This window comes from Mus caroli, chromosome 14, assembly GCF_900094665.2.
Source record: "Mus caroli chromosome 14, CAROLI_EIJ_v1.1, whole genome shotgun sequence".
NCBI lineage: Eukaryota > Metazoa > Chordata > Mammalia > Rodentia > Muridae > Mus > Mus caroli.
Genome location: NC_034583.1, coordinates 94,640,460 through 94,666,853, shown reverse-complemented (window position 1 = coordinate 94,666,853; position 26,394 = coordinate 94,640,460). Strand labels below are relative to the sequence as shown.

The 26,394-nt window shown below is 39.9% G+C and overlaps 1 long non-coding RNA gene and 1 pseudogene across 1 annotated transcript in view; one reads left to right on the top strand and one right to left on the bottom strand.

The window, feature by feature from the left end:
- LOC110308872 overlaps positions 1–15,344 on the bottom strand; it is a 272,207-nt gene extending 256,863 nt beyond the window's left edge. The window contains exon 1 of the long non-coding RNA XR_002379622.1: positions 15,071–15,344. This is a non-coding gene — a long non-coding RNA (uncharacterized LOC110308872). The remainder of the gene's footprint in view (positions 1–15,070) is intronic.
- Positions 15,345–25,433: 10,089 nt separating this feature from the next.
- LOC115029313 lies at positions 25,434–25,550 on the top strand (annotated as a pseudogene).
- The last annotated feature ends 844 nt before the right edge of the window (positions 25,551–26,394 follow it).

Below are 26,394 nucleotides of genomic sequence, written 5' to 3'. Positions count from 1 at the left end.
TTTTTTTGTTTGTTTGTTTGCTTGTTTGTTTGTTTGTTTGTTTTTTCGAGACAGGGTTTCTCTGTATAGCCCTGGCTGTCCTGGAACTCACTTTGTAGACCAGGCTGGCCTCGAAATCCAGCTGCCTCTGCCTCTCAAGTGCTGGGATTAAAGGTATGCGCCACCACGCCCGGCTCTAATGCCGATCTCTTAAGGTGAGTGAAAAATGACAAAGTTAGCACAGCATCTGGCATGTATCGAAAATGATGACATAATAGGTAGCTTTCTAATCTCCAGTGGATTAAAAAAGAAAAATGGGAAGGCCAGAAAGAAAGCTTATAGGCAGAGAAGAGAATGGCCAAGGAGCCACATATGTGCATATATTCCTCCAGCTATGCAGTAATTGATACCACCTCTGTCATTTACTGTTTGGATATCTAGTTCCTATATCTTCTTCCCCAGTCCTATCTAGGCTTTAACGTGACCCCTGTGGAACTTGCCTACTTACAGGCTGTCCATTCGCAGACCCCGACACACATAAGTTAGGGGACACCCAGGGAGAACCCCTGGGTGAGTTTGCTCTGCTTCTATCTCATCCTAGGACAACTAGGTAAAGATGGAGCAATAAGGAAACTGTAGGGTTCCCAGCTCCTGAAGGGACACTGACAGAGTTAGAGGAAACCACAGTCAAAACTGAACCTTTTGGACTCTAAGGAAGATACCTTTAGAGCCCAGTGCTTCACCCCAGTGTCTCATACAGCACCTCAGACTTAGTAGTCTCTCAATAAAATCAGTGAGTGAATTCATAAGCTTGCCTTGGGATTCTGTGATGATGGAGGATGAATCGGATTTCCTGGGCATTTTCATCCTGAATGGACTAAGAGCTAAGCAAGTTTAGAGCAAAACAGTTCAAATTCATGAACCTTCAGACTCCACCAAGTCAAGTCGGTAAGTTAGATGGTTTGGCTCTGAACCCCTTCAACAGAACTGCTTCAGGAACAGCAACAAGTACCCACAAGGCCTGGCAGCCAGGTTCTGGTGGAGATTCGGAGTCTCCCCTTCTAAAACTTGCAGGAATCACGACTTGGGGGCCATGGCCCTCTGCCCACCGCACAAGTTTTCACACGCTACTCCTCACAATTCAGGGGCTTCAGGCTTCCTCCCCATTGCCTCAAGAAGTCAACCTACTCCACTTCAAATGTCTGTCCCCCAGAATAAAGAATTTCACAAACACTGAATTCTCTTTTGTCTGAGCCAGCAATGTCAGACTTGAAGTTATTGTCTGTTGTTTTTAAAGTCCTGTACTGGCTCTCATGGCTTTATATTTCAGAATTTCTCTCTGCGAGTACACCTCTCATCAGCTTCTTTCCTCTTTTATTGGTTTTATTCTCAAACTGTTCTTTTGTGTACAATGTTTTCAGTGTGGTAGGTGGTGAAGAGCTTACATTTTCAATTATCTTATTTTTGTCTCTGTTTTATTCTCACGTGGTATGCATGAAAGTTCCTGGTGTACAGACAGGAGAAAAAAAAAGACAGGTAGAAGGAAGTAACTTTTCAAAAAAAAATCAGGTAATTAGCTAAGTCAAGAGTATGTTTTCTCCATTCTAAAAATACAGGTGTGTTCCTTACCACCCAGCTTAACTGAAAATTCAAAACAGAAGGGGAAAAAAACCAACCCTTCATTTGTTACCACAACTCACATACTCAGGTATATTTAGGGAAAACAAATAACAAAATATTTGCTGCTGCTGTTTTTTGCTTCCTGGTTCTGGTTCCAAGTGGGAATCGGCAGTTCATAGAACACAACGAAATGAATATTTGAACACTCTATGTCTTCTGCACGGAGCCAGCATTGCTTAAAAGCAGTCACTTGTACCAGGGTTTGTCATCCGTTTCCCCAGCAGTGACAGCTCTTGCGTTTGGATACAGTGGCTCTGTGGTTCCTGCACAGCCTTTCCCTAACAGCCCTGAGCCTCTGCTCCTTTGTAAAGTAGTTTTTGGTTTTTCGTGTTTGTTTGGTTTGGTTTGTATTTCCCTTATTGTGGCAAAGACAGAACTGGCTCTCAGAGAACTGGGAGAGTCACAGCATTGAGCATGTAGGATGAGACAACACAGCAGGCACTCTGTGCTGCAAAATGCCCAGGGCTCTCTGGAACACACCAGAGCCAGGGACCTGCAGCCAAGCATTTGTCTGTGTGGGTACTAAATCAGAGTTTTGAAAGAATATATCCTATTGTGTGACAGCTATAGAAACCGAACACTTCTACTACATGACCCGTTCCCCAGCTTTTAATGCTATATTGCTCATTTTAGAAAGACAATTGTACCATAGGTTTTGAAACACAAAGTAGATATTTATCACACTGCATCTTCAGTTCCTACTCATTCACAGAACAAATGAGCTACACCTAATGACCCCTTAAGCCAAACTATACTGAAAGTTTCTCAACTGCTACCATCCATGACATGAAATCCCAAAGCCTGGTCAATTCTCTTAGCAGCTTGGCAGAAAGCTCTGTGATGGTGGCCATTTTTTACAAAGGACACAAATTTGGCCCTTGAACATGCAGATAAAAAAACAGATGGATTTTTATCTATTCATTCAGAGTGAGGGGGAGGAGCCAAGTGATTTGTGTGTTTTTTTATATCTCTTTTGGAGCACAATAAACTGACAATTGGGGATTTTTTTTGTTTATTTGTTTGTTATTTGTGTTTTGTTTTGTTTTGTTTTGTTTTAGAAAAGCAGAAAGCTAGATCAGCAATCATCTCTTCAGATGCCAGCTGACCTTGGATGGAGACTTAGTGCTAGATTTAAAAGGCTTTATTTACAGACAGTTAAAAACCACATAAATTTAAATTGTCAAAGAAGAAACAGTTTCCAATAACTCCCGACAGCCAGGATAGCCCCTCCTCAGCCCTGTGCAGGAAAGGCCCAGAGGCAAACACAAAGCCACCAACCCAGGGGCCTGTGGAGTTGGCTCTGAAGTGAATCCTGCTGTTTCTACTGCAAGCTTGTACTAGAGTGATTGCAGACTGAAGTCAGACATGGCTTCAGACACGTGTTCTTTGACTGTTAAGTCCAATGGCGAAAAAGGGAGAGACTACCAAAGAGGATTTGGCTGCAGCGATGTAAACCCCTACAGCCTGAGCGGCTGCCATGAAAGCTTTAGGCATTCAGTGCCTTTGAACCTTGTGTGTGTTCTTCACTTCTCCCACCAAAGGATCTAGATTTAAAGATCAGAAAGTGAGACAGAGCCCAAAGGACAGTAGGGTCCTAAGTCTGAAACACCCTCGTTTTCTTATCTCTGTGTTTTACGTCTCATCAACCGTCAGGCAAATGGACACCAGCCTCGGTACCAGGCATCTCTACGGGCCAAAGCCAACCCCAGAAAGCATCCCCGTGTGTTTGCAACACTATTTGATGCTGATGTTGATGAATAAGTAATGATGTGTAGGTGTTGGTAACATTTACACACGTCCCTGATTGGTTCTGACACAGGTGCTCTGTGGAGGATGAAGTTTACAAGCCGAAAATGGTCAGGAGAAATCCATGGTTTCGGGCTGTCCCTCACAGATGCGGGGACTCTGCACCTGTGTTTGAAGTTGCCTTCATTTAGTTTCTCTGCAGAAAAGCCAGGCATGATGTTCAAACTGGGAGCACCTGTGTTTGGGGCCAACTTGGACAATTTCGTGGCCTGGATCTCTAAGATTCATTGCCTAAACTTAACAGGAAAACTTTTCTTTTCTTTTCTTTTTTTCTTGGAGGTTTGAAATTTGGGGCTAAAGACCGAGTTCTAAATGTGGGTGTGACTCTCACTCCTGAGCCAAGCCTAAGTAAAGTGTCCTACAGCTTGTTCTCATGATTCAAGCACTTGAGTGATAAAGGACAAATGCTACTGAGAATTGGGAAAGACCGAGCCTTCTGATCGATTGAAATCTTTGTTTAAATCACAAGGCAAGTTTCCAGTCAGTCATGCGACATTTAGGCACCAGAATCAACTCTAATTTAATATAGTCTTATTCTATTTTTAAGTTAAAGGCAGAAATGGAGCACCAACTACAGCTAGATTAAAATTTGGAAGATTTTATTTTCCTTAACAAAGCAACAACATTATTGATAGATTATTTTTTCACTCTCTATTTAATTGGGTTAAGAACATTAAAAATTCTCCAGTTTAAAATAATAAGTCTTTTGCAACCGTATCTAATCTTTCATTCCCTGAGGTTTGGCTGTGACAACTGGAGGCAAATCAAGAAGAATTTATCACTTGGAATCACGGCCACAAGTCTCATTAAAAAAATTGCAGGGAGCACAATTAAATGGTGTGTTCAGATTCTTTCGGCTTGGCACTGGTAAAGCTAAGAGCTAAGACTGTGCATTATGTAAATCTATTGGTTGCTTTATTTTTTAGTCAAACTCGTAATATATGGCATTTTTCAAAATGCACTATTTTAATTTTTATTAAAGAAAAAAAGTGTGAGGAAAATGATACTCAGCCATCTTCAAAGACAAAATACAACCGTCTCACCAAAGTTCTACTGACGAATTATACTGGCCAAAGCATTCTAAGTAGCAGGTTCATTATTTACTCTTTATATCCAAGAACAGAGGGTGTCAGTCAAGTAATATTGTGCTAAATAAATACTGTTTGTTTGAAATCATAAAGAGGCACACACGGATAAAAGCATGACGCTATTAACCATTTTTAAGAAATAATAACTGCAAACATCTTCAGATTATTACTTGCTTTATTTTTTATCAATTAGATAAGGCTTTGATTTGAATTCTCCACCCTCTGGCACCAGGGAGATGCCTGTTCTTTTCTTTAAACAAAGGATTATTCTTCCTCAAAAGGGGTTTGTCTAGTTCTTTTATTGTTTTATGTCACACAAGGGAAAAATGCGTTTGAGGCATCACTACTGAATTTAACAGGGACGAGTTTACTGCTATATAATCATTAGTCAATGCAGCAGCCTTAAACAAAAGAAAACAAACTACAAACAGGCAAGCGTCCCCTGAAGGCACATCAGAACACCAGAGAGGGGCGGCATGGATTTCAAACAAGGTTGCCCAAGCATGTGCTAAATATTGCTGCTCTTGACTTTAAACGGCACACCAAGGAATACAGTTTCACCTTCTATTCTGCAACAATACTGAGGAGCAGGGGGGGCAGGGCTGACGAAGAGTTTAACAAATGCACTTTCCTCTGACTCCGTGGCAACTTTCTGAAAATTACATTTCAAACCTAATAAACTCTCTCAATATAAAGAATCTTGTCACAAAGCTATCAGAAAGAGATACTGAAAATATAAGGTTCTTCTCTCTCTCTCTCTCTCTCTCTCTCTCTCTCTCTCTCTCTCTCTCTCTCTCTCTCTCTCTCTCTCTCTCTCTCTCATCTTGGGCAGTGCTTTGTTACTTCAAAACCCCTACCACCATACAACAGTGGCAGGTCTATAAAGTAACTGTTTCCTGTTTTAGATCCTGGAACTGCATCTCCACAAGAAAAGACTTCACACACATCGATCATTTCCACATAGGTTCTTACCGAGGAAGTAAGTATTGGAAACTATTCATTGTTAGCACCCAAACTAGGCTAGTCATGAAAACATTCCTGTGTGGTGAAAAAACAAAGTGTCTGAACAACAGCAACAACAAAGAGTACAAAGAAAGCACCAATGACATTTGTCAACAAAGAAAAGATGTATATAAATCTATTTCACAGTCAAGACCCCATACACTGAGGGGAAATACTGTATTTCTCAATAAAAATAATCTTCTGGTTAAAAATATATATTCATTCTAAAATAAGTCATTAAATTATTGGCTTTGATTTCTGGGTTTTGTGTATAAGTGTCTTTTCTTGTCCTTCAGTCTGAGTCAGTTTGGTGTGTTTCTTGTTATTCAGAGCTCCTGATTAGAATAGAGATAATGTACATCTCAGAAAGTGGAAAATAAGCTACGATGGTTGCTGGTCAGCTATGAAGAAATACAGGGTTTCAATAGGCCACGCTACTACATAAGTGTGAGACTTGAGACTCAGACTCAAGTCTCATTCTAGACTCCTTCCTCTGCTTCTCTCTCAACATAATTTTACTACTTTTAAAATATTTTCCACATAACTATAGCTCAATCAGATATTATATAGCTAACATAGCACTATAAGATTCTAAATTGGATTGATTTTCTCAGGTTCTGATGTTATTTGAGAAAGGTTTATTGAAAAACAATAGGCAGAATTTAATGCGTTTGACTACTCGCCCAAATAAGCAATGTAAAATTCTTGTTGGAAAGATAAAATGATTTTGATGACAATTTCACTGATCACATGGAAACTTTGTGTTTGGATTCCATACTAAAGCATGTTGCCCTAATATCTTCTTGCTATTTGCATACATGAAAACATGTTGTATGTCCTGGAACATCACAACAAACTCCATCTATCCATTTGTGCTGTGTTTTCTCTCATATGGTGAGAAAATAATATGAAATTGTAGGACTGTGACTGGACAAGAAGAATCAACACATGTATATTTTATCAACTTGTTATTGTAATTCATACTTTTTTCCCAAACCCAGATTGAGTTCATCCGTTTCTAAAACCTCTACTTGTTTCTATTTTATCAAGCCCTACATGGTTCCTGCTATAACCCTCAAGCCCTACATGGTTCCTGCTATAACCCTCAAGTGGAAGAACTGGGATCACCATCATGTTCTTAAACAAATCCCTCTTACACACACACACACACACACACACACACACACACACACACACACCTACTTTTGACCGGATCAATGCAAGTTTACTCAGCAAATAAAAGAGTCAATGAGTTGATGGATCCTGTGCCTAAGTAATGATGACTATCAAGAAATATGAGAAAAATAATTGAATTTCAGAAAGACTCATATGAAGTAAAAGAAATTTTAAAAAGTCTATATCATGCATTTTCCTGAAATAGTCAGTGATTACTAGGTGTTTCGGGAGTTTTGATATGAAATTTCCTAGTAAAACTCATATACAATTTTAAATGAGCTAAAACAGTGATTCAATGAGAGTAACGAAATGAAAGTGAGAGCCTCAGCTTGAAATGGTCACCTCTTTCTTGTTTTCCTCAGATATCAGGATACTGGCATTGTGGGTAGACACACAAAAGACGGAGATCTAACCAAGTGCCTGCAGCTCACCTGCTCTAGACAAGCACTGCTGTTAACCTCCAGGATTAGATTTCCCTTCAACCTACAGCTAGGGCTTTAACATCTTGGCTTGCCATAACTCCATTTTATCTGTACACACATATTTATGTGGTGCATGGTGATACAATGTTTCATGTCCTTACAGAGACCTGAAACACTGACCGTTTGCTTCTGTCTAGGGAAAACATACTTGTCATCACCAAATAGAAGTTACAACTTCACAGGTAAGAGCAGATGCCAACTTTTTGGTTAGTGCTTTTTCTTGTATTTGCCAAATGTCTCCATTTTCAGTGTGTCCTTAAAAGACCATAAAAGCATTATTTCATTGCTTGTAAAGCAGGGTCTTTTTTATATAACTTAATGATGTGGGATGGAAGATATTTCATCTTTTATACAGTTATTTGACAGTGATGAATTTAATTCATTCTATCACATTGAATGATACATTTATATTCAGTATGTAGTTTAAAATTTCATAAATGATTAAAGTCCCTGTCGTTTTAATTATAATATGCAGAGAGCAGCCAGAACTTATTTGCAAAGAATAATGTACAAGTCAATAAATTTGGTGAGCACTACTGACAACACATAAATAATGACTTCAGAAGTATAACTACCTGTAGTTGAAAACTAAATAACGAAGGTTCGTGTTTGGGTTTTTATGAACTAGCTGATCTAGCTTTCAGCAGAAACTCTTTGGAACTATAATTTGCTTTATTAAACTGAAAATATAACACAATGATATTGTGTTGCCAATTTCAACTTACAGAAAAATCTAACTTTCAATAAATCAGTCCTATTCACAGCTTTCATCACTGAAAGATCTTTGGGTGCCCTGAACTTCATTATCATCCTTTTAGCTGAGAGTGGACAATGAGAATATCAGGTCTTCTACATTAGTGGTTCAAACATGCAGAAAATGACCTTAGTCTCATCCCCAACGCCTTCCCAGAATGCACACGTCCACTTACAATTGTAGTCATTTCAACACCAAGAAGAATCCATTCCAGTCTAATTACTATTTTTTTGAGGGAGAACTTAATGAGTATCAGCTGTGGGTCCATCACTAATATGACACTTGAAGTTACAGAAATGGAAAAGCTTCTTGGAACAAGATTATGCATACATACATGGATACATACATGGATGCATATATACATACATACATACATGTGGAGAAGAATAAAAGAAAGAAAGAAAAACCAGTATCAGACAGCCAGAATGTACTATGGGATTAAATAGAAACACAAAGCCTACCTCACAGCTCTTAGTATCTCCATTCTATTTTTTTCTTCTCTCTATCTCAGAGTCCCAATTTATGAGGGAGAAATTAAAATATACGGATAAATCAGGTAGATATGCTTTTCTGCAGTCCTTGTTTATGTCCAGGAATAGATAGAAACTAATTACTTCCTATTTAGTTACTCAAATGGCCCAAGATACTCCTTCTCTCTGGGGTATCTGAAACTATTCCTTCAGAAATGGTCCATTGGAGAAGTAGCCACTCCTACTGCTCCCATAATCTTCAGGCACAATATCAGTGCATGTACTTGTCTAAGAGATACAGCTATCCCATCCTTCTGCTAAGAATATGACTTTCGGTGTCATCTTATGAATAGACAAGAAGGGAGGTTAAACTCGTGCCTGACATCAATCATGTCAAGACAAGCCTAGTCATCATCCTTCAAGGTCTGTGCTACATCTCCTAAGATGAACAGACAGAAAAGAAGCTAAAAGAGTGATATCGCTCCATCGTGTGATCCAAAGCATCTGCGGCTGCATTCTGTGGTTCCATGTATCATGCCTCAGCTTCCAAAAGTCATTGCAACTCGATTTGGGAGAAGCTTGCACTATGACTGCAGACTTGCATCTATGGTTTTAGTGTGACCACATTTTTTGGAATTCTGGAAAAAAGGGAGGAAGGAAAAAAAGGAGGAAGGGAAGGAGGGAAGGAGGGAGGGTGGACTTCAATCCTCCAACATATGAACTTCATACCCAGAGAGACATTTCTGAGGTTACATAGAGAAAGAGTATACAAGAAAGGTCCCTGAGGAGCACTCTCCCATCTTCTCACTCTTGACAGTTCCCCATCCCAGCCTTCTCTGCCCCAATCCTCCACAGGAAGGAGAAGTCACATACCTGCCTTAGAACTGCAATACAGAAGTGACTCGTAAATGGCCACCCTTAAGCCAGATCACTCATAGGAATCATGACTGACTTCTCACTACATTTGCCACTGCAGGGCAGCAGCTTAATAAACTGCCACCTAGAATCTCTCAGGGTTAATAAGCCACCTGTCTTGAAAGTAGCAGTCATATTGGTCTTTGAAGCCTATCCCAATACTTAAACTCTTGATGAAGTTCAGCCTGTGCCAAAGGAACTTACTAACAAAGCCACTGAGTCAATTTAACCTAGGGAAACTGGACCCAGTAGACTAGGCTATCAGAGTTTTGTGTTGAGATAATTACTGCGCTAAAGAGAGCATATGGGCTGTCAGGGCTGGCACATGGCCTGCACCAGCTGTTACCTGGGCGCTTTGGAAAACCTACTGAACAGCATTTTGGACACAGCACAGCTCTATGTAAGTTTTCCAAGGCTTCTACTGGGAATTCTTCATAATAAATTTATCTCCTGTATAGGGAAGGATTGCACCCACTAATGTAACTGGAACAAGCGTGTAGAATTTTTCTGGCAGATAGAGCATCACTAGTTAAAAGAAGGAAAAAAAAAACCCAATCTGGGGTGTAAGCATGCACAGGGCCTACAAAGCCAGGCATAACAAACACTAGCTGCAATAGGTCTCTCTGTCTTAAAAATTTTAAAAGGTAGATTTAACGCATGGATAATTCCCTTTAAAGCAACTGATATATAATATGAGGCATTTATGATGATGTCTTCCTCGTGCGAAGCACATAATAAATGTTAGCTACACTTTCATTGCTGTCACATGACCAGTCCTACCTACTAGGCATATTCAGAGCTCCCAACCTTCGACAAAGTAAGACTTTCCCCTGCCTTGAGCTAGGGATTGACCCCTAGGCCTCATGTGTGAAAGACAGGTGCCCCATATAGCCACAGCCTTGCCAACTCTTCCCTCACCACTGCCAGGGCTGCTTCCAACCAGGGAAAACATCCTTCCAAAAATGGGTATCAGAGGGGACAGCAATGAGTGTCACCCACCCAATGACAATACCTTTCACATATATGTAGCACATTTCCTTCTAAATTACTCAATTCCTCACTATGACCGTTATCATATTTGTGGCTTACAGTATTAAAATTCAGCCACTGGAAAAGTATCCTACAGCTATGTACCACCCATAGTGAGACATCTGAAAGTATTCCAAGATAATCAGCTGAGCAATGGGTTTGCACAACACATTCACAGAAACCGACTAACTTCAACACACATAACCTGAAAGTCGACTCTAATCGTTGATCTTTAATTCTAGTAATAATTTTATCCCGCTATTAACTTGAGTTTTATTATTAAAATATTTTTTTCTCTCACTTTAAGATTCTTAAGGAGGACCACTGTAGACAGCAGGGGTCACAATGGTCCTGAAAGGCCATTAAAGAAGTGACTCAATGGTCGTCCTGCTCACAGTAAGACTGGATTGAATCCTTAGGCTCAAAACTAACTTATCTTTGAAAATACTAGAAGCTTAAACATTACAGTCATAGCTTTCTCTACTGAGTAGGTAATAAAATCAGTTTTGCTTCAAGGAAATGACACAAAGGCAACCTTACTAACAAAGTAAGTCTTGGTTTCTTTATACTCAGACCCCATGTTTGATTCAGATTAAGTGAATTTAATTTGAGGAAATACACAGTAGAAAAACAGAAGGAGGAAAAAAAAAGCCATGGCAGCGGTAAGCCCCGCCCCTTTGAGCCTATTTCTGAAGGGGAGGGCTGATTTGGGTTCTAAGACAAAGACAGTCCTTCATGTTCCAGTGCCATGGGTGTGAATCCAACTTTGGAAATTTTCAGTCATTAGGTTTAAATTTTAAATGTATGCCTTAAAACCATGCAGGACATTTAGAAAAGAAAAGAGAAAAAAAAAAAAAAAAACACCACATTACATCACAGTAAGTGCATCACCACATTATATTTTGCAAGCTTTAGCAAATAAAAAACCCCCCCAGAAGAATCTTAATTCTTATCTATGGAAAACATTAAACTGCTAAGCGCTAACAACTGGAATTAGTCCTTAAATCTCTAATGAGAACAATAAAACATGAGTGCAGTTGGTGCTGTAAGTTGATAAGGCCTGGATTTACTCGCTGTTAGGAAAAGTCACTGATCCAGCAGTGTGGCTCATACTCCCCGAGGTACAGGAAACTCTATCTGTCCTCTAGGAGCCTCTTCGGTAAGCACTTCTTATCTGTGCTATCGGAGGACAGAGATAGCAGGCTAATATCTAGTAACAGCAGCTTTATGAGATGACCCATTACTGATTTAAATCAATCTCAAGCAGGTAGCTCTCCTTAACCCATTCAGAACACCCTGAACAGCCCCCCCCCTTCCCCCCATCCAGCCTCCATCTCTCTCTGGGTTCTGCCAGGCCTTAAACTTCCTGGCAAGAGACAAACACCATTGAATACCCCTTCTCACCCTTTATACCAAGTGTCTTTTTAAATCCTTGCTGCTTTGAAAGACGGCCGAATGTATGCTTCTGACCGAAAAATTAAATCCAAATCTAGCATGAGCTTCAATCTCCAAGTTAGCTCAGGCTCAGTAGATTACAAGCAGGCGCTTAATGAGCCTATTAGCAATTTGCAAGGAACCAACAACTTGCTGAGAAAAATGGGGAACAAGTCTCTCTTCCACACGTGGGAATTTTGTTAAAGATATACTTGCAGGGAAGCGAGGCCCACTGTTTATAGGCACAGATCAGCATAAACACAAATGGAGGGGAGTTTAAGAGTAAATTAAGCCGTTCATTTTAGGAATTAACCAGAATGCCGGATGTTAGAGCATCCTCAGCAGGACAGTGTGCTAGGTTCTATATTCTATGAAAAGTGTCCACTATCACCTTCACAATAGGTAAAGATAACACAAAAGGCAAACACCAGGCATACTAATGCAGTCAAAAGAGCATCCATGTGAGTATGTATTTTGCAGACACTGGCACAGGCAGGCGCAGATACCAAATATAATTTCAGGGTGTGAGGAAGCCTTAAAATTACCTCTTGTCCCACGTATTCTACAGAGTGCAAACTTTGAAGCTTCAAGAGCTTTTGTGCCTTACCCAAGGTCACAGGTAGATACTGATTGAATTGAAATCTCCTAACCTCAGCTAATGCATTTTCTAGCTTCTTTTAAACAGAAGTCTCTGTAAATATGGAGAACTCCACATACATACCAGATTTTGGGGCTTTGTGCCTATCAGAACTAATTTAAGCTATGTGAACAAAAACAGTGCTGGTATATTAAATAATTAAATATTTAAGATCACCTATATTGACTTTGGGCGGAAGTTTTGTTTCCATAACAATTAGGTTTGAAACTGGTCCCCTCTCCATCAGTACCAGGACTAGAGAGGGTGACACTCCACTCCACTGAGCTCTGATTTTCATCACAGCCATGCGTAAGTTGGTAAATCATTCCGGTTTGATTTTCCTTCCTCATAGTGTTACCTTCCGAGCATAGGATACATGCATATGTCCATGTGTCCACTGCTGTGCAGTTGTTACCTTGAATGCTATGCTTAGCCCAGTCGGTGCTGACTCCTGGAGTTGTCGCTTCACTTCTTGCAATGCAAACGAGTAGAATGTGTAACCCAGGGTACTTCTGGCAGTTAACTCTAGTGAATGGAAACCTGTTTTTGATTTTCTACGATGAACATTTAAAGACTACACCAATGCGCTTTTTAAAAAGTTTATTGACAGTTCTATGAACTAGCTGCGTCTAGCCCAGTCTAGCACTGATAATCTTTTCTTTTCTCTTCTTTTCTTTTCTTCACTTTTCTTTTCTTTTTTTAAGTATATCTGGAAATGTATTGAGAGACAGTAACAAATGAAACAAGTGCTCTGTCTCAACTTTCCTTCCAAACAAGCTCTCCTCCTCCTCCTTCTCCTGCTCCTCCTCCTCCTCCTCCTCCTCCACCCCTCACCCTCCACTGTTTGTGTCTCTTTCAGCTTCCAAACTGGTTCACCTGATTGTGGCCAACTGCTGAGGCACAGGCAGCCACCCAGAGAGCCACAGTGATGGGTGCAGAGGACGTGGGACTCCCGATCTCCCCTTTCATGTAGAAATGGCATGCAGGATATTTTATGATTCATTTTTCCTTTGTGATAAGATATGAAAAAAATTATCAAAAGAGATTCGGAGAGATTTTATCAGAATGAGATGAAGCACAAGGAACTTCTACTTAAACATATTTTTCCCCTGGCATCCAGGCTCACAGAATTAGAAAATTATTTTTATTGCTTTTCTTGTTTGAAGCCTAGAAAGAAAATTTGACATCTTCTTGCATCACTTTCAAGTGAAATTGCCTATTTCCATCAATTTAGTAAACCTGAGAATGAAGCTGAAGATGCCTAGCAATTAAAGTTAACTAATCATAACAAGTGCTTGCTTATTAAATCAATAAAATTCAAAAGAAGGCATCAGGAACTATAGAAGAACAAAGTCTTTTATATGTCCCCATATTAAAACATATTGTCTACATAAACAATGTAATATTCAAGCAATATATTTCAATGTCCTAGATATTTGCTATAAAAGAAACGAACATTTTAATGTGCCCTACATAATTGTCTAAATATTATGATCACAAGGCTGCGCTTTGCAGGAAGAGTGGAGCAGCCTTCCCCTTTGTTATCTCAATACATTTGTTACATGCTAACAAAACCTTTTAACAAACAAATGTTAGAGTAGATCTTAAGCTTTGAGAGGTGGACATTTTTGTTTTATGTGCTATGATCAAGTCAGTTTATCACTTATTGCTCTAAAATGCTTTAGTTTTTCAATGAACTTATTCATTTAAATTGAGATGTTGTAACAGCCATATCAAATCACCACTTTAAAGAAAACCAGAATTGATGGATACAGCATTTAGTCAGTTGCCTAAAGCTACAGTCCTTTATTCTATTTTCGCAATATGTGATTCTCTTCTAGAAGAACGTGAACCCCGTCATCATATTTAAGGAAAAATAAGATGCAAGTATGTGATCTTTGTAATCACTCTGTGAGAATGTAAAATGCATGCTGACAACATTTTACTGGGTTTGCCAATAACCATTCTTACCAATGACCTGTCATCAAATCTCAGCCAAGTTTGCCGCCAAACTAACACTGCTTTCTTCAAGAAAAAAATCAAAAGCATGTTTTTTTTTGTTTGTTTTTTTAAGAGGGGGAAAAAAAAAACTCAGCTTAGTTAAGTGCTATTAGGACAATTCAAGATATTTTCAAACAAATACCAGTCCTCTGCTGTGAATATACAACCAAAAAAAAAAAATCCAGATCTTTTCATCTAAAATAGAACACTTGGACATTTTTAAAAAAAAACAAGTGTATAATATTCTGGCATCATTCTCAATTTTCTTATCAAGGATGAGAAGTTAGGAATTTCAGAGCTCACAGAATATATGTCCCTGGAAATAAAGTTAAAAGGGGTTGCTCTTTGCTTTTTTTCCTATTATTCTTGCAAACTAGGTTGAACAAAAATCTATTTCCCCCCTAGCTCTAAATCACATCCCCACCCTCAGCGAGTACCATTCGCACAGAAAGGAAGGTTCCTAATAACACACTGAGGCTCCGAGGAAAATCTAGCCCAGTCCAGACAGCGTAATAATGATGTCATTAAGACTGCTGGCTGAATGGGTTTCAGACAGAACTGTTGTATAGCTGCACACATAAATCTGAAAGAACTTTTTGGCTACATTCTTGACTTACCTTGAGAGATATTCAGAAGCTCCAGTAGACTGAGAGACACACACTCAAAGGAGGTTGTGCGGGCTGCAGACATGTAGGCCCTGGAGGTACTTCCTTCTGAGATACAGAGGACAGGGTTTGCGAAATGGATGAAGACAGAGAAACAATCTGAAGACGAAGAAAACAGAAAACAAATAAACCTTAATTCTAGCACAAATAAATGAGAGGAAGGCGATTGTAGGGCTGCTCAAAGCCTTTTTGCCTAGCTGAATGAAAGCAATCCCTAAGACTGAATGGGTAATGAGATCCTGGCTCCTGAGATTTTAGCTTTCTTAATCATGTTCATAATTAATTCAAGAACATTGATAATTTCATTACATTCTTTTTGTCTTATCAATAAATGATGTGCCTGCACTTTTGGTCCTGTGTACAGGGAGAAGAGAGATGCTTTGGGTCATATTGCAGTAGGAATAGTGAGTATATATGATCCAAAAAGGTGAAGTGGTAATTATTATCCTTGACCAGCCTTCTATTATCAGAACACGATGACAAGCAGCTACAAATAATTAATAAGCTTTTTATGCAGAAATGCAAAGCCTTTGAAGAAAAAATACTCTGCAAGTAGAATTCCTTCCGCAGATTATGTACATAGCACAACACGCTCCTACAGAGGCACAGTCTGCAACGGGGGCTGCCAAAACGCCTGCTTTGAAAATGCAGGAGAGAGAAAATCAATAGCTCGTTTTAAAAATCTCATTTAAAGAAAAAATTTTTTCTTTGTCTTAATGTTTTATTTAAAAAAAAAAAATCCTGTGTCCTTCCAATTGTCTTCCAAAGTCCTTCCCTGGATCAACTTACAAAGATGCGAAACTGAACTCAGGAAAACCTCCTTTTTAGAAATCAAGAGGGAAAGCTCTGTCATTAGCTGTCACTCATTATCAAAGGAGCCCTTTTCCTTTAGAGTTTTCTATTCACCCCTGTGTAAATTTCCACGGAGCTATCACTCATTAGTTTTGCTATCCATTTTCAAGGGTGTTGAACGAACATTTAATGCCATTTATACAGAAAACGGAGAGGCCGCCTAGTCTCCCAAACTGTCCAGGTAATTAACATCAAATTAAAAACTGATAAGTTAGGAAGAGCCACAACAGTAAGACATTCTTCTAATTGGTAACAATAATAACGTTTCAATTTAAAAATACAACATGTAGCAAATGATCCCTGCTCAAGTGCACAGGAGTGATCCACCCACTTGCATTTTTGTATAAGTAGATCGATATGGTGGGGGTAAAATTTCAGCATGGGAAAACATTCCTTAAAAATGTCTCTGAACTAATTGCGCTATTAAAGATGAAAACAATTCATACGGTGCTAAGCAGGATGCACGTTGGCACTTTGATCTGATTACTAAACAAAATAGTCTCTGAGAAGACACTGCAAAATCAGTTAGGGAAGCAAGCTGTTGCCCCTGACATTGATCTATGGGCCAGAGATGATGCATACACTAGGTGGGTTTATCAGTAAATCACTGACTCTATTTACTTCCCCGAGGAAAAAAGACCTGTCCCAGAATGAGAACTCTTTGTTAGAACCACCAGTAGGGGATTGATATTGGCAAAACATTCAATTTGTATACAGTGCTGCAGAAGATTCATAAAACGATAGTTTAATAAGTTAACGGGCAAAGATTTAACATATTGGCAGTGTATGTGCTTAGAAAAACATTAAATGATTGTATTAATTTAATCAAATTCTTTTGTGTGAACTCATTTACATTGGTTCTAGCCACCATAGCTTATTTCTAATCTTTTTTAAAAAATGTTTTTGAGAGGTTCAAAATCCCTTAAAAAGTGACATTCCCTTAAGACACAAACTATCCACACTATACAGACTTATTGCTTATTTAAAAGACTATTAAGCCACAGTTAAATTTAAGCCGTAGAGGTCAAGTTCCTCTTGTCTCACACATTTTTTATACATTTCATGTCAACATATATATGAGACAGTTTGTAGATCAAATATGCCAGTCAATGTTCCAGGGCAATGCAGAACCAACTGAATTCCGGGAACAGAAGCTAGAATTGTCAGTTCTTTCTGTGCAGTTCAAAGGCAGAAACACGTGTGTGAGGGGGTTCATCGCTTACGCCTTCAAAGTTCTGTTTCCAATTCCTTTGCTTATTTATAACAAGGCTAAATCTCTCCTCATGAGTGCCCGATTCTCATGCACAGTTCCAAGCCATTTCCACATGGAAGTTCTTCATTCCTAGTGTCCCAGATTGTCCATCCCCTCTCTTCCCGAGCTTGTTCTCTTGTTGCCCTATCTCTGGGACCAGCGCTTAGTTTTCCACAGAAGTGTCAAGGCATTGATCTAGACACAGCACTAGAGCTACCCCGCCCCCACCTCCAGGCTTCTAGCCCTCCTTCAAGTGTGATGCTCTAACTTGCTAAACATTTCTGCGATCTACCTGCTTTTCTCCATTCCCTAGACTAGAACTCCATTCCGGTCACCTCACCTGTTTTTTTTTTTTTTTTTTTGGTTTTTTGGATTTTTTCTTTTTTCTTTGTGGAAAACCATTCTGCTCCAGCGCACACTATCTGTTGCTCTCCTCCTACTCCACCCCATTGTCTTTTTCACTCAAGTCACCAGCATTCCTTAACCACTGCCGCGTAAGACAGCAAGCAAGGCCATTTTGATTTGGGCCTGCTTAACTCTCTTAGCCCTATTGGTGCCCCCAATCATTGGGACTTTGCTCTTTCCTTCAGACTTTGGTTAGAATGCCGCACAGCTTCCATGTTCAGTGACCAATAACCATTTTCTATTTAGGTTTTATAGTACCTCTGAAGGTTTCCCCATCACTCTTCCACGACTTTTTTTTTGGTTTTTCGACGACTTTATCAACGGAACTGGTGTTCAAGTTCAGTTGCTTTTTGCAGTCTGTCGGTGAATGTGCCGCTCGCCTTCCCTTCATCTGGTGAAATAGAACTGCTAGTTCTTTCACGTTGTCTGTGGTCTCTGTGCTTGCTTCCCGGACAGAACTGGAGAGGAAGAAGGAGGCAGCCACAGCTCTACTTACCTGACTCAGCTATCATCCAGTCTTGGAAAAACAGGGTACAAATCCTTCCACCGTATTGGAGTAATGTTCTTAATTATTCGCTATAACTATTTATGGACTATTTTTTTTAACTTTCTTCTATTTAACATGTACATGAGAAGATTGCTGGAATTAAGAAAAACCATGCCGGGGGGTGGGGGGGGGGACTGTTGAGGGAGAGGTGAACCTGAGCTGGTATTGGGTGAGGGGAAAGGACTGAAGCCCTGAGGGCCAGCAGAAAGAACATGCAACCTCAGGAAATAGGAGGTTGGGTGGATTCCCCAGAATGCACCAGAGACCTGCAAGGTGAGAGACTCTCAGGACTCAAAGGGAGGGACCTTGGATGAAATGCCCAAAATTAGGGAGAGGGAACTTATAGAGCTCACCTCCAGCAGGAAGATAGAACATCAAGTGAGGGATGGGGTTGCCATCCCACAGTCACATCTCTGGCCCATAATTGTTCCTGTCTGAAAGAATTACAGGGATGGAAATGGAGAGGAGCCTGAGGAAAAGAAGGTCCAGCAACAGGCCCAAAGTGGGATCCAGCTCAAGGGGAGGTCCCAAGGCCTGACACAATTATGGAGGCTATGGAGCACTCATAGAAAGAGATCTATCATGACTGCCCTCCGAGAGACCCAACAAGCAGCTGAAAGAGTCAGATGTAGATATTTGTACCCAATCAATGCACAGAAGCAGCTGACTCCTGTTGTTGAATTAAGGAAGGTTGAAAGAGAAGGAGAAGGGTGATCCTGTAGAAGGACCAGCAGTCTCAATTAATCTGGATCCCCGAGATCTCTCAAACACTGGACCACCAAACAGACAGCATACACCAGTTGATACTAGGCCCCCAACACACATACAGTTGAGGATTTCCAGGTCTGTGTTCATTCAGAGATGATGCACCTAACTCTCAAGAGACTGGAGGCCGCAGGGGGTTTAGAGGTCAGGTGGGGTAGGGGTGGGGGAATCCACGTGGAGACGGGGTGGGATGAGGAGGAGGTGTGGGATGTGGAGCAGAGGGAGGGTGGATGTGGGGTAGGGAATGGAGTAGGAGTATAAAAATTAAATTAAATTAAAAAAAAAAAACTAAAAGAAAACCAGATTCAGTAACTGGGTTATATGCCATATAAATATGTCAAGTTTTAGTCCTTTTAAGATGCATAAAGTTTATATCTTTTACTCCCTGGAAATTACTAAAAGGCAAATATATAAAAATATGCATTCTTGATGCTTCCATACAAACTGTCAAGCAACTTCAATAGATGACAATCAGGGGAAAGCCAACTTAAGGACACAGGAAGAGTATAGAATATAATGTTTGCTCAATAAATCTATTGAAATAATAGATAAAAGTGAAATGACCTTGTCTATACGATTCCATATCTAAGGTATCGCTGCAATTATACCTGGCTACAATTTAAGAAAATTTAAATAAGACTAATTAAGGAATTAAGGAGTAGAAACATGCATTGTGGCTTGCATAGGTTGTTTTGAAAAGTTAACACGCTTTTGTAATTCTTTCATTCCTAAGGAGAGGAGGCCTGATTCCGGGATAAATAAATAAATTCAATAATAAAAAAGGAAGTTGAAGATAATCAGTATGTATGATAATTAAAAAAAAAATCACTTTCGGCTGATACTAAATAAACACAATGCACAAGCTATGCAATGTCTTCCACAGGAAAAAGAAAAGAGTCAGCACAAGGGCGTGAAAGCCTAGGCATTACCTCACCAAAAAAAAAAAAAAAAAAAAAAAAGCTACACTACCTTGCCAGAGATGCTAGCAGAGGCTGCATGAAAAGATAATAGACGGGCCGCTAGAGGTCTGGAGTGCAGTGCTCTGCACCGGAAGGGACAGAGAGCCCACCAACAAAACTCAGTACTAACTACGAAAGCATCTTATTTAATCCATACAAATCCTGCAGAAGTGGATTTTTTTAGCAGCATGTTGAAACAATTGTTTCAGTTTTATCACTTCCTTTATTTCCTGAGAGACATTCTTTGGAAGCAGTTTTGTTGAGTGTTTTGTTTGTCGATTTCTAAACTCTCTTCTTAACTTGAAATTGAATATATTAACTCTTAGCCTTTCCTTGATGACACGGAGCCCGCCTTGTGACCGTCCATTTGTGACTGCTCTCTATATAAATGCTGGCCTCAGACAAGCACATCTCCTCTGCTCCCTGGCCTCTCATCAAAGAGTAGGCGATCTTCAACTGAATAAACCAGTTATGAAGGACTGAACCTCAGTCGTGAGTAACTGCCTACACAGCCTTCCTTGTGCACACTGAGTTCATTGCTCAGAGGTAGATGATAGGCTCGCTATTACGGCACCATGAAATGCTTTTCCAGGAATGTCAGAGAGTAAAAAGTAAGGGACGAAGGGATACAAGCACCTCTTTTGGAGTGTGAAGAGGGGAAGGTACTCTGTTCTCAAGGAAGCCTGAGCATCTTGGGAAGCCAGGAGCCTCGAAGTGGATCTGGGTAGCGGAGCACTGTTCCAGGGAGTCAAGCAGGCCACAGCCTTGGTTTTTCTGTGGGAGTAGAACTTGTCCAGGGTGAGGCTGGCGTGATAACAAGGATGTAGTTTTGGGTTTCCCCATCAAAAAGACATAAAAATTCTAGATTGTTTTTTTTTCAAGATTTAGTTTATATGCCTGTGTGTTTTTGCACATACACGAGATGCCTGTGGGAACCAGGAAATGATCAATGGTGGCTCCCCGGAGGGGGAGTTGCAGGTAGATGCAAGCTACTGTGGGTGCCAGGAACCAAATGCAGGTTCTTTGAAAGACTAGTATGCATTCTTAACTGCTTATGTCCCCAGCCTGGAGAAAATACAGTTCATTGACAAGACGGGAAAATGGAGCTGGGTGTAGCAATGCACACCTTTGGTCACAGCACTTGGAGGCAGAGGCAGGCAGATCAGGCTGGCAGGCAGAAGTTCAAGGCCAACCTGGTCTGCCTAGTGAGTTCCAAGCCAGCCAAAGATACACAGTTGAGACCCCTGTCTGAAGGGTGAAGACGAAGATGAAGATGAAGGGACAAACAACTAGCAGACCCAGGAGTCTTAGTGTGCAGAAGAGCATCAAGCAGTGACATATCAGATATGTTGTCACAGTGAGGAGAAATCTCCAACCAATGAATCTAGGCAGCTGAAGGAAACAGTCTAGAAAGTTGGTTTCCATCTTATTCCTTTATGACTTCACTGTGAGATACTGTAGCCTAGGTTTGGGATCATGCACTTGTGTCAGTCACATAGATCACGTGTGGACTATGGATGAGGCATGTACAACAGAGAGGGCTACAGGCAAAATACTTTTTCTTATTAACCATCTGTTTCATTATCTGTCACATTAACAATACATATCACCCTTCAAGTTACAAGTGAGCCTCCTGTTCATTTCCTGGTAGCATGCCCCAGCTTTCGTCTCTTCACAGGGTGTTAGCTCCTGATCAGATAGATAGCAGAGCCCCTCCTTTTCTCAGTCTAAGTCATTCACTGAGTCGTCGTCCTGAGTCCAGGTGTAGGTTTGTGACTCAGCTTGATCACTTGGAATGCTCTAATTCTCTGGTCACAGTAATTGGTTTGAGAATGGAGACACAAACTGTACTCAAGCCAACAAAATTCATCTCAGGGCTATATAGTTGGGAGCTGTGGGAAAAATAGGTGTTGGGCTTTTTTTTTTTTTTGGAACAATTTTCTGGAAATGATGGAAATTTAACACTGTCAGGGAGTTGGATGTGGGTAAAGCCAACCCAGGCAGAAACTGAGGCATTGGTATGAAGAGTAAGAATGGGACAGATTGTTCACAGCACTGACAGTGCCTAACTTAGTCATCGACTTAGCCCAACTGTATTTCCTTAACTCTGTAGGAAGACATTTTTACCACTGTAAATATAACAAGGCAGAAACATGGTCTTGATCTCTCCTAATCCAGTCTTTATACTATCGGTTTCTTTCATCACCTGTTAATCTGCCACCAAATATGGCTGGCTAGAATATACATATTTCTTCAGTGTTCACCATTAAGATTCCTCTGACCCCACTTGCCTATAGAACAAAGCCTAAACTCTGTGGTAACATATCAAAGTAACATCAACAGCATTAATAACAACAATTATAAAATGTAAGGTCTTTTATTGGCTTCTTAGGCCTTATATTTCCAGCGGATCAGAAAACAAAACGTCTCCCTACAATGCCATTGTCTAGTCATGGCTAGCTCTTGCTAGCGAAGAGCTCGATTTATGTCCCCTCAAGCTCTCGCCTTGAATTGGTTTTAAGCACCAATTCAAATTTTATATGTTTGTTTCCCCAACAGATACAGAAATGTTAGCTCTTCTTTTTTGTTAAGACATTGAGATAATAAGAACTAGACTATACAGTTGAATGGGCTTTAATGATGACCAAAACATGCCTGCCGAGATGCTAACCCAGTAGCTCTGTAACATCAGCCAAGATCAAGATTTCTGCTCATCTCTTTCTTCTGTCATCCTCAGCATTTGGAGTTCTTCCCCCAGGTTTCACTGCATATTCACTATTTGTCTAGTGCAAGTCCAAGAATCCACAGGTAATCGCTATAGAGCACGTCTTCACAGGAAAAAAAAAAGGGGGAAAATCTCTTTATCAATAAAGAAAACTTTATCTCAGACATGTTTCCTGTTATATTTCATTGGCCAGAACCGAATCACATGTTAGAGGCTCAACCAATCAATGGAAAGGCCTTGTCAGTCTTAGCTAATCAGGGCTTGTACCTCTCTGCTAGGGAGGAAGCTTATTCTCTGAGCCAATGGTTGTACAAGATGTGAGAGAAACATTCAAATTAACGTGGGCACTGTCAACCATGAATAAAAGACTGTATTAACCCATACATAGGTAGAGATAATTTATTAAAATATTATTACATCACTTCCACCCTTTCTTTCTTCTTTCAATTCCTTCCTTGAACTTGATCCCCAATCCCTCAAAATTAATTAATTGCATCTTTTTCTATTATTATTGCATATATATGCATAAATATATAAATACAGCTTGTTGGGTACATATAGTGTGGCTTCTGTGTATGTGATTTCAGGGCAACCACTTTGTACTTAATAACCAATTAGAAGGCATATCCCTAGAGAAGGCTAATCCCCCTCTCTCAGCAGTCATTAGTTGTTCATAATGTTTTGTCAGTGGTGGGGGCTGGGGGGTGGACCCAGTGAGAGCTTCCTTTTCCATGCTAGCATGTCTATTGATATCATTATTTAGATATTATTTGGGTAATAATGTTGTAGAGCTACCATGAGTATGTAGCTTCCCTGTCATTTCTTGGACACAATCGAACGGCAAACATCCTGGTCTTTTGTCTCTATAATCTTTCCACTCAGTCTTCCAAAATGTTCTCAGAGCCTTAGGTGCAGGCATGGTATTGCAGATGTATCCTGTTGGGTCTGGGTTCCCATGATCTATTTATATCTGCATTTTGATCTGTTGTTGTTTTTTGCAATGCTCTGTTTGTTATAAAGAGATGCTTCTGTGACAAGATGTGAGAGATACACTTAGAACGGCTTAATTCCTAGCTACATTCTAAAACTTAACGATGGGCCCACAAATGGGTGTCAAAGCAGGCAAGACATACAACAACAAAGGATGTTTCAAAATCTTGGCAGATTTTTCTGCCACACTCTCTCAGGTATGTAGACACAAAATGTTTCTACTCAGCTCTTGACCTTCTGAGAGTTCCTGATGGCTACAAGAAAGAAGAAGGGAGTGAATTTAAGATTGGAGCCTTCATTACTGTCCTTTTGTAACTTTGTCTGCAAGTGTGCCTTTACTTAATTTTGATCTCTTTATATATCGATCTCTCCACTAGTACTCAGAGATTACATAGGTTTGTGATAGATTCCATCATATTTTTAAGACTTTAATTGTAAGATGAGAAAGAAGAAATAAATAAATGCCTTTTAGAATGTATCTAGGACAGAATGGAGCAAAATAAAACTCTAGCCATGGTCATCACATATTTTGAAGTGGCCCTGGGCCAGAAGCACGAGCTGCCGGTTGGATTGAAGAATGAATTCTATCATAGTATGAGATGATTCATTGATGTTTAGAGTTACAGTGATTTAGAGGGTATCTTTTATTTATGTCATATTGTAAACTTTCATGATGAGAGAGATTTTTTTTGCATCCAATTTATAAATTAATGTGACTTATTTCTCCTACGTGACTTTAGTCTCTTATCTGTGTCTTTTATCTAGACTTTTATCAGAAGCGTCACATGAAAAACTTAATTGCTGAGCTTTCATTTATAAACTCTAGGTCTAAAAAAACTGCAACACTACGTGACATAATCTTGTCTTGGTGATAGACAGTAAGGGAACAGCAACCGTGGATCTTAGGGGGGATGCCAGCTCATTTTCACTTTGGGTAATATCACACAGCAACCAGAAGAGCCGCAGCTGAACATCCTATGATGAGTTTACTGAGATCATAACTTTCAGTTATTTCAATTGTGTGTTTCTGCTTCCTTCTTAGCAAAACAAAGATTTGAGTACTTACTCTGCAGGGTGGCTGTATGGACTAGAGGAGACTGTATGTGAGACCATGCTCACTATACTGCCTTCCATAATCCAAGGGTTCATGTCTCAGAGAAAGAGGCACAACAAAGAAATGCCAAAATTCCTTGGAAATGTTTGTGAAGCATGCAAATGCACCAGACATCCAAACAGAAGCTTAGAGGCAAAACGGATAATAGCAGCTCTTTTGACCCCTGTGGATCCAGAGCAGAAGAAGCAAAGGCAAGCATTCATGATCATAACTGAATACATTGATTACTGATGTAGTAGAAGCAAAAGAAAGTAGAACCCAAAGGCCAGATTCGAACCAAAGGCCTTTAGGAACCAGAGAAGGCTAATTAACTTAGGCATGGGAATGCAAAATCCTTCAAACAACACAGGATACTCACTTACATAAGATATAACATTTAATAGTGTTCTTGTCATTTTTTATTAAAGTTAAAACAAAAAGAGAGGGAAGACCCACCAAGCTTCAATGGATAGTTTCAAATCCATGGTCACACAGATGGCATTGATTAAACACAGTAGTCACAAAACAATACCTGCACACAAGAAGGGAACTTATGGGGGGTGGGAGTTGAAGTGGGTAAAAGGAGATAAGAGAGTAAGAGCGTGCAGAGGTGTTAGTAAGTAGAATGCATTAATATACATATGTATATGGATTATAATAGATATGTGTGTGTTTATAAAGAACAAATTTAATTAATATATATTAATTTATATATAATTAGTATGTTCCTTCACCTAGAGACATTGCATGTGTGAGTGTTGTGTTACATGTGCATCAGTAGGTGGCAGAGAGGAGAGAGGCTATGTCTATGCTCAGTGTTGTGACCATCTGAAAGCCTAATACTCCATGAAAAAAGTGAGCTTGAGACAACCACCAGTCCAGTGCCACTCATGCCCAGATGGGCTCCCTGGGCAGGGAGTAAGGTGGAGACTAGAAGAACCCTGCTTGAGACCACATGTCTTGAGTGGGCTGGGATGAGGAGCTAACGTGAGATGATAACCAGCCTGGTGTCATGGGGTCCTAACAGGAAGCTAGCCTGAGATCCGCACCAGTCTGAAGTCAGGCAGGTGTCACTAGAGAAATAGTAATTTACATTTCTGCAAACAACAGTTTGTGAATGCACAAGCACCTTCACTAATGATATCTCAAGGTGAAGTAAGGATAGCTATCCTACTGACAAATGGCTAAACAGCCATGGGATTTCCAAAAACAGAATGCTTCCCTGAAATAAAAGAGGTGATTAATAGTTCATTAATCAATTATAGCAACTTTGGTGACTGCAGAAAATCGTGTTGAGTGCTAGGCAATTGCTGAATTTGGGAGGCAGAGGTAGAGGAGTTATTTCAAGTTTCAGGCCAAGCTGGTCTGCATAGAAACTCTAGATCACCCAGGAAGACACAGTGGGGACTCCACTCTAACCCTAACCCTCAAGAAGAAAAGGATGGTGAGTAATAAATGCTCAACTCAAAAGTAATGTATCATAGAATCATATACATATACAATCATATATATATGAAATCATATACATATGCAACCATATACATATACAATCTTATACATGAAACACATTTGTAACATTAAGCTTTAGAATAAAGAATTGATTAGGAAGTATGGGAAGGGTGGTGGCATAGAGGGTTTAGAGATGATGAAACTATTCTGTATCTTGCCTTGGGTGATTAATAAATCTA